This window comes from Anser anser, assembly GCF_964211835.1.
Source record: "Anser anser genome assembly, chromosome: 4".
Classification (NCBI taxonomy): Eukaryota; Metazoa; Chordata; class Aves; order Anseriformes; family Anatidae; genus Anser; species Anser anser.
The window spans coordinates 67,074,477-67,092,263 of record NC_139724.1 but is presented as its reverse complement, the minus strand read 5'-3'; the positions used below and the strand labels follow the sequence as shown (position 1 = coordinate 67,092,263).

At 38.2% G+C, this 17,787-nt stretch overlaps 1 protein-coding gene across 9 annotated transcripts in view; it reads right to left on the bottom strand.

Annotated features, from left to right (window-relative positions):
- The window catches only part of SORCS2 (sortilin related VPS10 domain containing receptor 2), a 552,575-nt gene that overhangs the window by 243,435 nt on the left and 291,353 nt on the right, over positions 1–17,787 (bottom strand). The gene's annotated exons all lie outside the window — the stretch shown is intronic.

Here is a 17,787-nt window from a genome sequence, read left to right as displayed (position 1 = left end):
GAAAAACTGACAGCAAGAAATGGCATCTGTTTTAGGTACCTGCAACTGCAAAGTCTAGTATAAAAACAACAACATTAGTTTAGCAAAATGTTAATAAGCAAAATTCAAAGCAAGTCGCATCCAAAATTAAATCACTGTGGATGAACCTTCATTTGTCCTGTACAGGATCAAATTGCACCATATGGTCTCTCCATATTTTCCCTTCTCATTTGGAAGGAGACTCACCTAAGGCACCTGTCCCTTTCTCTACTAAGAAGCCTTCCCTAGGACAGAGAGTTGCTGGGTGGATTCCCACTCCATGTTCCCTTTGCTTCAGTGGAATAACACTCTTTGTCAAAAGCCAGGAGTGAAGGTGCCCTGTCAGGTACCCCTGGGTTATTCCAACATGTGGGAACATGCAACAACTCTCTTATCCAGGTTATCCAAGGGAATCACAATGAAACCTTGGTCCTTCCCAGCGTGACACTGAGGACTGCCTATAACTGATTTCTGCCCCACGTCACCATTCTCACATTTTCATTGCTCCTCAGCAGGCTCTGTTGTTGCATATCCCCTGCCCAGGTGAGTTATTGCTGAAATTCAAAGGCATGACTGCATACAGCAAGAGTGAAAAGGGAGATAACAAATCCCTGGCTAACCATGTCCTTGACAGGTGGCTCAGAGCCGAAGATCTCCTTCAAGCTACATAAAGCAGAATGGTCCCCAAGGGGCCACCTGCCTGCAGAAGTGCACCTGGCCTCCATCTCCCTGCGTCCCCATCCCACCAAGAACATCACTTAAGTCAGAGTACACATGATATGAAGCCAGAGATGGCTATTTTACTATCACACATCCAGCTGCCCACATGTTGCAAGAACCTGTAGCTGTGGTCTTGGATTAGTTTTTATGTCTCTGGCATCATCAAACATGAGGCACAGAATGGTATGTCTGGATCAGTCCCAAAGGCACACCAAGTGAAGAGCAGATCATATTTACCTTATTTTTCTTTCCTCTCTACCAGTCAAAAAAATGACTGTGACACACAGACCATACCCACAGCCCAAGGTTGAGATCATACCTCTTTTATAGTGATGTCTGAACAAATGCAATCCTTTTTTTTTTTTTTTTCCCATAATGTTGTTTGGTCTGCAGATACACAACAATGCATTACAGAAGTTAACATAATCATAGCAATTCAGTTTTGACAAATAATTATGTAGAAATCAAACACACACAATTGCACTGCAGTGGGTATTCAGCACGGAGCTAATTAAAATTCTCAGGAGAATAGGATGGATGGTGCTAAACTGATTTTGCCAGAGGTGTTTGACAGAAAAGAAATTAAAGGAAAGACCAAAATACTGACTTCAGCCAGATGTACTGAAATCACACACAACAAGTATCTATGCTGGAAACAGAGCCTGGTATATTCTCTTTGAGGAAAGAATATCAGGTCAGCAGCTTGCCCAGTAATAAAATCCTGAAATAATTCTCTGAACCTCAGAGATGATCCAATTTACTTTGAAGAGGCAATTCCAGGATTAATACAATGGGACCACTGGAGAGTGACACCACAGGAGTGATGGTGACAGCAACCGTATCAAGGTATGAGAGCAGTACAGGCAGGAAGCCTGAAGAGGATAAGCCATTTTAAAGATTAAAAAATCCAGTCTAAAACTTCCTGTTCTAACTATTATGACTTATAAAAGTTACTACAAAGAAATAATAAAGTTGTGACAAAAAGAGTACACTAAATTAACAAAAGTATTTTCAGATAAAGGTAGAACAACTCTAGTCAAAATTATTTTCTCATACAAATTAGCTATCTCAAGGGGAAAAAATCAGGAAAAAATAAAAGGAATTCCAATTTCAACATGCTAAAACAAGCTAATGTATATCCATACAGGTGCACCATGCCCAAGCAGGAAGACTCAGATTGGCAGAAGATCTGTGGATCAATAGAGAAATTTATTCAGACTGTTTTTTTACTGTAACCTTGCCTTGAGGGAACCCAGGAATGCCAGCTACTCCTTGAGACATCTACGTACAAGAGGACATAGCTCAAGGACATCGTTCAAGGGAAGCTCTTTCCAAAAAAATCAGTTGGTCTTCCAATTTTGCTTTAATCCAGAGAACACAGGTCACCACAAATTTTTATTTTAGATATAAGTTCCAAGTTCCTGCCTGTGAATATATAAAGAGTTAACATTTTATTAACAAAGTCCCTGTAATAAGTCGGCTATAGGGTTGGGGAGGATAAATTCTGGGATCTCAGAGTATGCCTGCTTTGGAAATATAATAAGCAGCAATACAAAACGTGTTTTGTACCAAATTCAGGAGAGGAGGAGCCCTTTACTCTCTTCCAGTCATAGAATGACTTTGTTTTGTGTGCGCTAAAAAACAAGCTTGTGGTAAGTGTAAAGTAGAGAAAGTAAACAAAACACAAATCTGTGTTTATCAGAAAAAAAAAAAGTATTCTCTTTCCTTCCTGAAAATTCATGAAAAGATATTTTCAAAGTAAAATGCAAAGAGGATACACATGCAACTGATAAGAAGAGTAAAAAGAAAAATCCTTCCATAGCATGGTTTATTTGCATTGGAAGCACAACAGCAGAACTCCATAAACCTGAGCAAGAAGCGTAAAGGTTGAATTCTTAAACATGGGCCTGACTGCAGCTCCGAGTGATCTGGATCCAGCTAGTGACTATTTTCTCTTCTGTGAGACATTCCAGCGGATGCAGCAAGCTATCCACATGTGCTTCTTCCTTATCCGCGTGTACACTAAGGGCTACAGATTGTGTGGATGTTTCTTAGTACAGCAAAACTCAGTAAAGTGGAGGACTCATAAGAAAAACATCTTTCTGTACTTTGGTGATGGGCCATTCCTGACAGGCAGAACCATCAGGTGCTGAAACTATGTGATTATTCACGTACAGATGCAGACATCACACAGCCTGACAGGCCCTACTGCTAGGTAACAGCTTCTTTGAAAGTATGCCTCTGCTGAAATACGTGCCATTCTTCTTCTTTTTTTTTTCTTTTTTTCTCTTTTTTTTTCTTTTTTTCTTTTTTTTTTTTTAAGGAAAAGTCACTTGCCACTCTAATAACAGTGTGTTGAAATAGCAATCGTCAAAATCAAATGATATTACAGCACAGACAGAATGATGGCTTTTTATCATGTTTTAATGCTGCGAGTTCAGACTATAGTTGGAAAAGCTTCCAACTGGTAGAGAAATGATGGGGGGGGGGACCACTCAAAACTGCCTAAACTGTGGAGAAATTTGGATCTTGTCTTTAAAAATGTATCTTTCTTATACTTGAGCTGAAATAAATCTATGCCTAATATAATTTGGAACTGTACCTAAACTCTGAGTCTTGACATCTTTTAACAGAAGTATTGAGAAAGAAGAAGAAATTTAACAGATACCAAAAGAGACACAAAACAAATGTTTGCCTGTCTAAACTTCACTATCATTATACAGCTCTCCACTGATGACTCACACCTACGATTCAGTATTACTGCTAGTGTTAGTTGTTTTTCCAGATGGTATTTACAAGTATATAGAAAAATAGCTATAACAAACATATCAAAATGTAGATAGTTAGATGTTAAGGAAAAAATTTTGAGAGGTCAAAATTGCAAAATTCCAAGTAAAATTTAATAGTAAAAGAAAACGCCAACTGAAAATGCTCCTTTCCTTTCCTTTCCTTTCCTTTCCTTTCCTTTCCTTTCCTTTCCTTTCCTCTCCTCTCCTCTCCTCTCCTCTCCTCCTTTTAGTGAATTGAAGAGAGGGACTATGGCTGGAACAGTTAGCACATACGTGGATCAGATTTCCTCTACTTTTCCTCCTTGAAGATTAACTCAAAAACTATTTTAGGCAAATGAGATATACTGTACAATCTCTATTATTTGAAAATCCTGGAATACAACAATAAAGAAGTTTCAGATAATTCACGAATTAGTTAACTAGCCAAATAAAAAGAAAGCACTTGTTAAAAAAAAAAAAAACGCATAGGAAAGATCTGCTGCTGTAGATTATTGATAAATTTTTGGAAAAAAAAAAAGATTCAGTTGAGATACACATTACAGTATCAAGGACGAGTGGATCTGTTCATAACACTCACTAGACTTCTTCCCACCTAAATCTTTTCCAGATTGTACTGCACATCTTCTTTCCTTCCCCTTGCTTTGGTCACAAGAACAATCCAGTATTTACATCATTCACACACACACGCACACACACCAAAAAAAAAACACCTTTCTTCACAGTAGAAACACATTGTAATGGTTGAGTTCCAATACCTGACTCACCTATTTAGGAATTCATGCAGATGAAAGTTTCTTCAACAGCTATATAAGAGTATGAATGCTAGCAATCCAATTAGCAGATTACTCATCAGCTACCAGCTCTGTGTAAGTATTTCACTCTGAGGCTTTCCAGAAAAGTTGAGCCTTTACGAAGTTACATGATATTTTTCCTCTCAGAAATAGAGAAGTTATAGAAATGTTTCTTTGACTTAATCCAGTTTTACACTAAACAATCAACAGTACAGTCAAGAGCTAACAGATAAACAGTTCACCCACTTCAAATTTAGGCAATATATAGTTTACTTTTTTATTTTTATTTTTTCATATGCACTGTGAAGATGAACTTATCCTGGTTTTATTTATCAATCCTTTATTGATAACAGTAGCCAGATTTTAAAGAAATGTGGATTATCACAACAGCCTTTTTGGCTAAAGTGAACTCCTCTGTAGTGCTCTGATGAGAAGATGGTGCAACCTAGCATTTATATACTTACAGAGATTCCCTCCCATTATTACAAATATTACATGCACAAGAACAGTCCTACAGTCCCAGTCACTACATGCAAGCACAATAAAAGACAAGCAGCTATTTGCAGAGCCTTTTAAGCAATCTGTAAATATATATTCATATTTGACTGTAAAACACTGCCTCCAAAAAAGCCACAGAATATAACAAAACACTGAACAACTGCATTCATATCCAGTGAGAACTCAAGGAGGATCAAACAGTCATTACTTCTAGCACTGGACTTGTACTCAATGTTTAAAATACACCTTACTCAACCATCTGCTCTGAGAGGGAAAAAGTCCTCCGTAGCCAGTAATAAAAGTAAGGATTAGCCTGCTGGGTCGCTTTAGCAAGACATGTCCTTCCCCAGGGACTATAGTTACTAACTTCAAATTGAGGAATAGGATGCTGCCTTGTTTTGCAATGCACTTAAAAATCAAAGACAAACTCTAAACAACGTGACACATTAGCTTCACCCCTAAGGGGCTGACAGTGTGCTCCACGATGCAGACCTGGTCTGGCTTACCCATACTGGCATGTCAGGCTACAACTTTCCACCGTGATGCTGCAATACTTACCTCTGCAGAAAGTATTTCCAAGCCCACCCTTTCCAGGAACTATTCTGTCTCAGTTACCCAGACACAAAGCTTACCACAGTACAAGAATCACTGACAGGTTCATATGAGGGAACATGGAAGGTCGCAAGTAAACCGTGCATGTATGGGGTGTTATTTGGCAGAGAAATCTGGCACAGAAATTTAAGCACCGATTCTTCTTTATTTACATATTGCATCAGGTTTTCTCTTACTGGTATCTTCTGTCATTGCATTTATCCATGTATTTTTATTTGATTATTAGTTACAACCAACCTACTTGTTCTGTACAATGTAAACACTTGCACACACTTAAACTCCAGTAGTAAGCAGAACTGTGTCTTCAATATATACTACGTATCTTTTAGGGCTGTATTTAAATATTCCTGCTTTGCATACACTCATTGTACACCACCATAGTTATCTTTTGTAGCCCTTCATTAGTCCTTCAATATACCACAAACATCCTGCTCATTAGCCTATTATCGAGCTCCTTATCAGTTACATTTCTAAGCTCCTCATTACTTTGCTGCACAGCTCCAATAATTAGACTTCATATTTTACTGGCCTCCACAACACTGCATTAGCTTCTATTAGCTGCAATCACCACCTTTTCTCCCAGAAATTGTTAGTTTAAGTAGGACATCTATTTTGAAACTACTGCCTTGGTGTATCAATTCAATCACCAAGGCACAGAAGCCATTGATGGGCACGTATTAGGGGATATACTCTGTAGCCACACTCACCGTACATCATATTTGTGAGGAATCCACTCAACCATATAACATGTAGTGTTGCAGTGACAAAGGAGACGAGACACATCCAGGAAAACAGGGATACAAGGATACAAATCATAAAAGTAAAATCTCGTTACTTCTTCCTTTCTACCTTTGCAACCCAAGCTGGGCTGGGGCCAGCAGGAGCACACACAGTCCTCGTGATGCAGTCACTGAAGAATGCAGACATCTCTGTGGGACACCTTAAAAATCCCCACCAATCTACCCCCAGCCATTTTGTACTGCTAGAAACAAGGCAACTGAAATGATCCACATCCAAATTATAGTTTTTGAACGTTTATTTTTAACCTCGTTCATTTCAATAATCCTGTTAACAACTCACTCCCTCAAATACTTGTAGTTGCCTAAATACGTAAGTAGAAAATGAGAATGAAATGGTGGAAAATACAGAAAGCTTTCTTACCACACCTTCTTCACTGAATTCAGCATATCACGTAACTAACTGTTAGTGAACAAACATTTATTCTAAGAAACAGTCCTGTGTAGATTTAGTTTCAGTAGCTGCAAATCCAGCATTGCATTAGCAGGTCTCAGCAAGGAGTGGAGTACTTAAGAGAGGGTTTGAGGGGGTTGCTGCTGAGAAACAGCTCTGGCATATTAGAAACATAAATAAAACAGCAGAACTGATAACTCAATACAGCGATACAAAAATTATTAATATTAATTTATTTTCTTTCATATCATAAAAATACTGCCTGGATTAGAACACAGGAAGAATTTTACTATTAGGTATATATTTTTTAATAAAAAGGCTTTCCTTTACAACCTCAGTTTATTATTTCTGAGGGTACTGTATTGAAAAAAGTGGCTTCACTTAACTATTACGTTACTACCTAAAAAAGAAATGAATACATTACTTCCTATATATTATTAAATTTCTTCCACCGATTTTGAGAAAAAGAATGTTTGTTGACAATTTAGAGAAAAGAAACAAGAAATAAAAGCCATTGGTGCTAAAGCACAATTTTTGAAAATCATGTTTACTACCAAGATTGCCAAAAGCAGAAACATCCTTAGATCATTTTCAGTACAATTCCTCTTTTATGACTGCTGTGATTGAAAAAAAAAAAAAAGTAATTACCAAGGAAAATTTCTCATCTGACATACTTATGTTCTTTGGGCAAACTTAGGTTGGTTTAAGAACATTTTCTCAAGGTTTGCAAGAAACTTTACAGTTCTCCATTATGGAAAAATACTAGGTATTTCCCACAGTCCAGGGCTTTTATTTAAACCAGTACACACAGCTGAAATATTTCTGAAACAACTTTATTCTCCTAATATGAGTCAGGCAAGGCAGCTCCTTGGAAGGCAATAAGGATGTTGGGATGTATGAGACGACAGAATTTGGCTTTGTGCTTTCAGACCAGAATACAAAATTTCTTGTAATCGCTGGAGAGATCCAGCTGCAACAAGAACACTTAGGAAATTAAAAAAGAACTGATAATCTTTTAATAATTGTATGTGTATACTTGCATGTGATTACGTATTCCTCTAGTAATGGGCTCTGCCAACTATAATGGTTGGCTACTGAACCTTCTTTATGTGGAACTCTTCTTTGACTCAATTTATAGAAGTTTTGACTCAATTTATATAAGTTTTGACTTTTCCTCCTAATGTGCTGACCTCGGCTTTATGATTGCTCTCAGTGAGGGGAGCAGTGAGCACTTTACACAAACAGGTTGTAGCATTTTATAAAAAGGTAAATAAGTCAATGTTTTGTCAGGGATTTGACTGTTACTCTGCCGCTGAAGCCAAATGCCTGGCAGAGCACAGGGAGTAGCTGGGCATGTTTATGAACAGAATGAAAATATCCTCAACCAGTCAGTAAATACAGATAAATAGACACTGTAAGGTGTCACGCCTTATGATGAGTGTATTAAAGACTTACCAAGTCCCACACCGTCATCTCTTGTGGGTTTATCTGGCATGCTGCTCTGAATCTGCTTGCACACATCGTGAATCGAGGCTGGACAGTGTCCACATGGAGCACAAGTTCATGTAGGATATCAGTTCCTACGTCTCCATTGTTAAAGGAGTGATTATTGTAAGTTATTAAAATTGCTGCAGGAACAAAACCTCTACAAGAAATTTTAAGGCATCATTTTGAATCCCTCTCCTACCACAGGAGTTCACTGCCTGTGTCAAAAGCACCGCCTGCCTCACCCACGTAGGCCCAATGGCTGCGGTGATGTATATGAAGTCACAAAAATGTCCAGACAGTTAAGCAAGATGAAGTTTTCTTAACAGCCATTAAAATCACGGTGTGTCTGTGCCACCTGAACTGCTTTGCTGAGCGCAGTGCTTACATGTGCAGTTACTGACAGAGAAGCGCACCTTGGGAGGCCGCAGTCACTCACCGGGGCGACCGGGGGAATTTGGATGCTCACTACCACTTCGGTAGGATTTGTTTCTTTTACTTGCTAATGAGCCCAGTCGTAATCTCCTAATTGCTTTCTACAATTGCTGAAGCCTTTCTATATTTATTTTGTGTAGAGTTTTTCAGCAGCCAGATTTCCCCTGCAGTCATTCTCCTGTAACTGCAGTGACACCTGGGGAGGGCCGGGCCCATCAGCTGTAGTTTGGCCTGCTGTTGAACTTGGCAAGCCAGCAGAACATAAAACCCCAGCAGATGTTTCTGCTTTTATAGCAGCTCTTCCAAAGCCTTGGCCAGACATAAATCCAAAATAGATCCAGAAAAGACACAAACAGTGCCACCATCATGGCTCTTAAAATTAGAAGGCAGAACCAACCTTTTCTGCAGGACTCCAAGAGACCATTAGCAGCAGAAGGTGCAGTGAAGTGTTCCCATAAATTATGCAGACAGATTACAAGGGCTAGCCACAGCAAAGGCAGCACATTTTGCACTGCATCACAGTTTGCTAGGAAACAGAACCCGAAGACAAATAGATGCATTTACATAGGAGTTTCCAAACTGAGAAGATTACACTTCATAGCAACAAGTACAGGAAGCAGGCGATTTTACGGCCATTAACACTTTCAGATGAATCTACCGTGCTTCCATACCATGATAATTAATGTTCTAAAAATAAAACAGAAAGGAGACGATCCTTGGCAGAGGTTGCTTTCTGCATACATGCCATGTTGGATCTATTTTGTAAAAAGAAAGTCACGCTAAGAGTGCATTCACAGCTGACATGGTGCTTTACAGGAGAGTGGGTTGATACATGCCAGGGTGACACGCTAATACATTTGTTCACTTGATGATGACTAACTGCTCTTAACAGAAGCTCAGTCCACTATAAACTGTTGCCATGTAATTTCAAATGCAAGTGAAAACAACCCCCACAGAATAAGATTAACTCTCTACCTTTAAAGTAACACAAAGCACTCAAGGAGCTGAAAACTTCAATCACACTCTTGTCTGACATTCAGGGAGATCAGGAAGAGAAAAAAAAAAAAAAAGTGACCCTGCATGTAAAAATAAGCTCTTTTTGAAGGAGTGAGGATTATTACGTGTTGCCCTGCTTCCCCTAGCATCTACCACTCAAGGTCAGATGAAGCTGCTGGGAGGTAATGCAGCTCTGCTGGTCGAGGGCTGCAGGGGTGTCCCAGGTCTCTCACTGGGGCTGGGGGCAGCAGATGGCCTCCTTCCCTGCAGGAGCTCTGTGTTGGTGGAGGTTCTGGGTCATCAAGTGAAGAGCCGCAGATGTAAGTCAGCAGCCTTCACAGCATCCACAGTGATGGGAAGGAGATCCATGGGATCCTGAGACACTGCAGGTACAAGAGCCTGAATCTTCCTCCTATGATGACAAAGGTTGGAAGCTGGTGAGTCCTGGCACAACATGGAGGACAGCTCTACCTCCATTTACAGGGCTATGACCACAGAACACCTTCAGTGCCCTGGAAGCAGCATCCATCAACGCATTTTGCTGCCTGTGTCTCAGCACGCAGCAGCTCCAGGAGGAAGTGGCAGGTGAAAGTAGTTGAAGACTCCCCACTGCAGTGGCTGGGGGCCCCCATCTGCTTCACTGAGCTACTGTCTAGGGCGTTTTGCTGCTTGTCAGGCCTTGGATCTGGGATGTGGCAGATATGGTGCTGAGGTGTTTTGTTGTTGTGTGTGTTTTTCCACTTATTAATCCCTGCTGCTCTTTCTCATGGATGAAATAATATCTTGATCCTCTTCAGTGATCAAGGACTACTAGAAAGAGATGAGAACAACCTGACCAAGTGGGACAAAAATATCTTTGTCTACAGGCTGTCTGGCCTGGTAAGAAGAGTTTACCCAAAAAACAAGTGTTTTTGCCCAATGAAAGCTTTTTTTTTTTTCTTTTAACGTGGTAAAGCAGTGAAAGTTCAGCACAATGCTACTCGTCTACAAATGTATGTACAGATCGCAAATGCTAGCCACTAGTCCCACCAGGCATATTTATTAAGTACTTTTTATACATCACTTGGAAAGCAATAAAATTGAAATCCAATGTGCAAATGTTTGGGGAGAGTAAGATACACTTGCTGTTCTTACTTCCAAATCACATCCACTTCAAGGCAATCTTTTTCAAAGAAATCAAGATTCCAGCTCTCTTCGTGGAGAGAGCAACAGGAGGGGGGTTACACAATATTATGCCGATTGCCCCACATTTCTGAGTAATCCCATGGAACACAGCAGACAAGCCTGCTGACCTTCACTCAGCTTTATAACGTCAAGTGAGTTTTCCATATAAATTCGTCATCTGTTTAAATAATGTTAGGTACTGAGCCTTCAGTTGCAGGGAAGTAAATGCTTTTGCTCTACATGGAGACCCGTTCAGCTTGCTGGGTTCCTCTTCTAGCCTGAGCATCTACCTCCAACTTCACAGCAGAAGACCTGGGGCAAAAACTGTATATTTGCATTTCCAACAGAAATGGTAGCTCGAATGCTGCCATGATATAAGTGAGCACCAACACCAAATCAGTAAATTAGTATTCTATTTTACAAGTAATATTTGTAAGTGCAGTGTAAATAAAAAATAAATAAATAAATAAACTTCTTGAAAAGTCTTGGATTTTCACTGAAGTAACACTGGTCAGAAAGAAATCAAAAAAATACTCTAGCCCCACCTCTGACATTCTGTAAACCTGTATAGCACTTGTAGTGAATGTTACTGAGATCTTATAGGAAATAAAACAGATCCTTATGTGAGAATTCCCTCTGGACCACAGAACTGCACTTTACTCTTTTTGAGAAGAAAGTGATGTTATGAGCATTATGCACAGAAATCATATGTATTTCTACTTGTTGACTTGCGATCTTGTTAAATACTATTAAAACAAATTGGCCGTACTGATCCAGATTATCAATATGAAAACTTCAAGATATCACTCAGTTAAAACAAGAGGCATCTTTCACAACGAAACTCTTCAATACTTTAAAACAAACAAACAAAAAAAGTACAATGGCTTCACAGCTGCCCCAAATGTTTACCAAAACTGGAAGCGACAATTACTTTGCTCAGTCATTTATGTCAGGAAACGTGCCTGAGGGGCATTTTAATTCCTGTAATTAGTCTCTTCACATGACCACTTCCAATCTTCATGGTATTTTCCAAGAACTAACTATAACAGCAGATCTTGAGCTAATTAAAAGCAGACAACAACCGTCGAGCCTTGCAGTTAATTATAAGACAAGAAAGGAGGGCAGCAAGGATGTTCGACACTGGTCTACATGTACACCAGAACCAAAATTATACGGTTACAGAACACAAAAATGAAACTGGGGAAAATCTGTATGTCTGCAGAAATGTTATATATCCATTCTTTCCACTGAGCAGGCAAAGTACTTCATTTTCATTTTAATGAAAGGAATCACTTAGGATTCCCAGTAATTTTCACTTACTATTCATTACTTTTTCATTCATTGTCTGAAGAGCCTCCAGTTCAGAGATGGGCTCTCACTTGGAAGGCCCTGTATAGATGTGGGAAAGACTACACTATATCTTGAAAAGCTTACCAAGTAATCTAATGAAAGATAAATACTGTTAAGCCTTTGGGGAACCAGAGGGGTTAGCATAAGAGGAAAAAGCTTAATGTCATGCAGGAAATCTGCAGCAGACCCACAGAATTGCACCATGTTTACCAAAGATCTCTTCCAGTGTTTAATTTCAAGGACAGAGGGTTTTTTTTCTCTTCTCCTGAATCAGACTGAATCTCCAGATATGAACTTCCTATTCTTTTCTTTTTATTGAGACAAACTCTTATCATCACCATTGAGATAATGACCAGCTGAAAAAGCTTTGCAACACATCTTAAAGACATAATACCTTCATGTTGAATGCTTCTGAAGTCATTTCACATGTAGGCACTTTGTATTTTGTCTAATTTTTATTATCCTATGCTAATAAAAATGAGAGATCTGAATCATAATTTTGTTGTTCCTATACATTTACTTATTGAAAAGGGGAATTCCTTCTTCTAGGGTCATCTGTCTAAATTTAGATATTGTCCTACTGTTAAACTGGTAGATTGGCTGTAGTTAACATTATCACTTATCACTATCTGCAATATCTAATCCTACAGAATCAATGCCATTGAAAATTTAGGGAGAGGAAACACAGTTGCACCACTGAGCAGGCTAAAAAGTTCTAAAAACTTTCAACAGAAAGTTATTGGAAAATGACCTAACTTCTGAGCTATGTATTTGCCATATGCCTTGACAGCATAGCTTGCATGCTCATACAAAAGCATATTTAATAACTGAAAGAAAATTACTTTTAAGGTAGTAAATTACCATCCTTGAGTGACCACTACTAAAATTTGATAATTCTTAGATAAAATCTACCCATCTTACTTATTTTAGTTACTTTAATATATCTTCTAGCAGCAATACAATAGAAAAGAAAGATTTGACACAATAGATTTTTTCTATTTATAAATTTCACTTTAAGACTTTGACAAGATCCCTTTGAGCAGTTTTCAACTGCAGAAAGGGTTCTTCTACAATAGACTGCCATATTTCTAGATCATATGTAACAGTTGACATTAGTTCTTCATTAACTACTAGTCCAAGGATACCAAAATGGACATCATGCACATACATTTTTAAAGATATTATTTCGTCACGTTCAGTTCTCTTTTCTTTATTAAGAAGTTGCTAGTAAAACTGATTGATGGGTAGTCTTATTGTACCAGGAGGACTTGTCATTCAACTCTTTGACCTTGTCTTCACAGTAACAGTTGAGTGTCTTTGAAATCTGTTTACTTCAGAATTTACAAGAGTATTAATGACAAGATGTCAGCACTTTTCAGGTTTGAAAAGATCTAATAATAGTAAACGAGTTAGGACAGTAGGGTCATCTGTAATGTACTTTAAGCAAGACAAACTTCATTATTCCACTTTATGATTAAGGACAAGTACAGCAATTCTTAAGCCACTTTTTATTCTTCGTGGGTTTTCTTTTTGTTATTGAAGAACATTATTTTTTGAGGCCAAACACAGACCACATTATGTAACAAGAAAAAAGCTATACTAACAGACAGAGGACTTAAGAAATACAAAACCCTTTCCAGAAACATCTACAGAACCTAAAAAGCTGAGTCACTTGTTATTGAGCAAATTTTGGGAAAATTTGAGAAGCAGCCTATCTGATGATGTATTATTTCATCATTATGGCCAATGCATAAAAAGGGGGCTATTTGTTCCTCTGTCACTAACACTGGGGACTCTATTCCTGCAGTTCAGATGCATGAAAATGAGACAGATTGGTTTAAGGAGGGAGGAAGGAAATCCTTCTCATTTTACTTAGCAATATTACACACACACACACAAAAAAAAAAGCAATTTCTTTTTCTTGTATTTGTTAAAGACCCTTTGCTTTGCTGCATAAGTATCTCAGGAGGAAAAGTGTTCTTTAGTTCCAACTCTCTCCAATATAGTTGCACTCCTCATGTTTACTTTCTCACAATTTCATCTACTGTACAGCATGAGATTAGTAAGAATAATACAAAATATGATAATCAGGTGACCCATGAAATCCCAGAGAAATAGAGAAATTGTCCTCAAACATTAATGCTTTGTCTTCAGGAACTGACTAATCTGGTGGAACAATGAACAGTCACGTCACACCTGTATTTGTATTGGCCATATATGGCCTATTCAGCAGCTATGTGTGGACAGCATTTTGATTAGCACTTACAGATTCCATTTTTTTTCCTGGGTTTAGTTTTTGCATCTACCTCAGATTCTTCTAACATTTCACTTATTTACATAGATAGATGTACATTTAACACAACTGAGCTTCAGATTCCTCAAAAGCCTTCAAATTTTGTAAGACGTTGAAGCTTCTGCTTTTGCCACAAAGCATAAAAAATAGAACCATATTGATACCTGTTGCCTCTAAGACACTGAAGGACATAAAAGTGAAGGTAACTACCGTATGATCATAGGAAGTTGTAAATGATTATTAAAAGGTTGAATAAGATGTTGCTTTGAGTCTCTTATTCTGTTAAGAATGCAAATTATAAGTAAGGGATATTAGCTAATGTATTGATAAGAAATTTCAAGTGATTCCAAACCAATAAGTTATTCACACTGGTATTCAAAATGTAATTAATTTCAAACCAAACAATAGAGCTGAACTAATGCAACAAATACTTTATGAGCAAACTATGAGTTGTGCCTATTATGATGCTTTGTTTACTCACAATTTCATTTCTGTGGCTTTACTAAATAACAACAACTACAATAATAAATAACACCACATTCAGACTCTCAGATTTAAATGCACATTCTGTCAAGTGCAAAAGGAAACAAAAGAAGAATATTTATGTCATATTTTAATGCAGTATCTGAAAGAAAATACAGCTCGAGTTACGCATACTGAATGTAGATATTCAGGCTTCAATTTCATGCTTTACAATTGCCTCTTCAAGTTTTTAGGTATAGAATTGAGGGAAAAAATAAGATGTTGTGTTTGTTAGTAAATGTGCCAAATGCCACAGAATAACGTGGGAGGGAATTAGTTGCACTGTTCCTCCATTGCTAGCACAGTGGTTACACAAAGGCAGAGGTATAACAAAACAGGAACGGAGCATTCTGTGCCTTGAAGATGTAGTAAATAAGCCATACTGTTAGGTACATGATAACTAGAAGCGTATGTGATTTCATTATTAAAAGACCTAATGTCTCTCTAGGGGAAAAATATTATCAGCTACCTTCTGCTTCCCACCCCATTCCTACTTGTAACTTCCTGTAAGCCTCTTGCTTTTGGTCCCCCTCCTCTCCCCGCATCCTACAAGTCCATGAGCAGCAGAGCAAAGTTTGCCTTTGGAGATAGCTGACCTTTAGTAATTGCTTTTCAAATTAACATCACAGCACCAATTACACATACAATCTTCCTTTTATACCTATCTTTTCTTTGCCTTTTCCCCATCAGAATAGCATTGGTTTTTGCTACTGTTCTTTTTTTTCTCCCCCATTTTATTCTTATCTTTTCACTGTGATTACAGAAGACTCTGTGTATAGTGTCAGCAAGGGAAGAAAAATGCATTATTCCTTATTTTGAAAGCTGGGCATGCTAAGCACAGATTTCATCTAAATTGCAGGTAGAGCATCACTGACAGTATTGATAGCAAAGTCAGGCATCCTTGGCACATGGATGAGAAGACCTATTTGTATTTGCTTTGGAATTTTCTATTATGTGCTATTTTAGCATATCAGTGCTTGATTTCAATTTACTGTCCCATCTCAGGGAAGAGAAGAAAAGTGCCTTAAGTCCATTTGTCTTTTGGCAAGTGGTTCCAAAAACTTCGGATAAGTGCATCTGTCAGAATATTTCAAATACCACTATGCTTTACATTTCCAATTGAAAATAGCATACCTGCAATGTATTTCCACAGATTATCTGTGATGCATTGCCCACAAACTTAGAGATCACCAGCGATCTATCCTCACTATTTGTGAACCACTACATAAAGGCATTGTACAGATACCTCTAACAGCTATCACTAACTACTCTACAGTTTTGGTACCCTGCCATCAATTCTGCAGAGAAAAACATGACAGATGGCTGGAAAATTGTTCATTTAAATCTACAGTAGTCTGCTTATTTTACTGTGTTATCTCCATTTACTTACTCTGGATTTAGCCTATCCTCTCCAAATTCACTTACCACCCTCACCACCCTAGTTTCTATTATAAGAGAGAAAAGGAAAAGCCCTGAGAACGGTCAGGCAAATTGCGTTTTCTGAATATGGTAAATATTCTACAAAGATGTACACAAGAAAGGAAGAGATGCTGAGTGGTAGAAGACAATCCACCCTCCAAGCCTGTAATAAAAAGTAAAATGCTTGGAATCGAGACTTGTGTTTTCTATGCATATGAGCACTAAATACTTCCCAATACACAAGAATATTACTGAATGTTGCATTCTAGTATTTATTCAAAAAAAATGTCTTTTCTGTTTGTAAATTATGTGAAAAATAAACAATACGTGTCATTATTTGTAAAGGAATTCTTGATCTGTAGCTTCTTAGCTGTGTTTGATGAAGATACATGAGCTCTGATAGAACATAAGGTAACATGTTGAGTTAGTTTTTGCCTGATCGGCTGTGACTTACAGAATCAGGCTTCCCTTCTGAGCATTTGTGATTATAAACTCCAGTTACCATCCTGGAGTATTCTGGAATGCATACTTTAAGTGTATTGATTTGGCAAATCCTACCATTTGCTGAAGCCTATTTGTAGGAAATGAACACAAGATAGGTCTAGACAGGATTGAAATGAAATAATTTTCAAATGTGAGCTAATATTCACAGAAAACTCACAATTTTCTGCTGCTCTACTCAACCATAACAAGTGATTCAATTACTTGTGTGGCTTCTTTTGCATGTTCTGTATCTCAGCAATGTCCCAGTTCCCCAGCCCACTGCCATATGCTTCCTGTTTGAAACCAAATTCAATCACAACCTCAAACACACTGAAATATAGGGAAGATTTCCAAGGGAAAATTAATGGCCATAGAGACTCCTCTGATTCCACAATGGTATTATTTGGCTTTTCATTTAAACCTCAGTATGAGAGGAATGCTACCATTCTTGCCCTTGGTTTTGCTAACAGGTTCTGCATTGCAGGGAATATTGCCAGAAATTGGTTTCAAAAACCAGCAGTACAAAAACTGGAATTTGCATTACATTCCATAAAGCCTGTAGTAACAACTACTAGCAGTACTGATTCTGTTAAATGCCCCACTCAGTGCATGTAGGAGCTTGGAAGAACTTGCAGCAGAGAAGACCTACTGACAGCAGCCCTTCTTGGGTTATCACAGGAGCCAGAGCCACTGTGCGTTCCAGAGAAAAGCCACTTGCTCCTCCAGAGCCAAGCAGATATTCCAGTGTTGTCCTATTTGTCTACTAGCTACCACTAACCATGCCAATAGGGAATAACATACTTTATAAATAACAATTAATGCTCTAAAGAGCACTTCAAAAAAGTGTATCCTGTAACTGTTACTTTCCTATTGTATTCAATATGTAGAGCATTCATAAAAATAACTTTCCTCCCAAACTCTACTTATCCAAGTTGTTAAGAATCATTTAACTGAGAAGTTATTCCATGCTAAACTAAAAGTTATTGTCGTAATTGAAGCGCATTTGCTTCTTCTCAGAAAC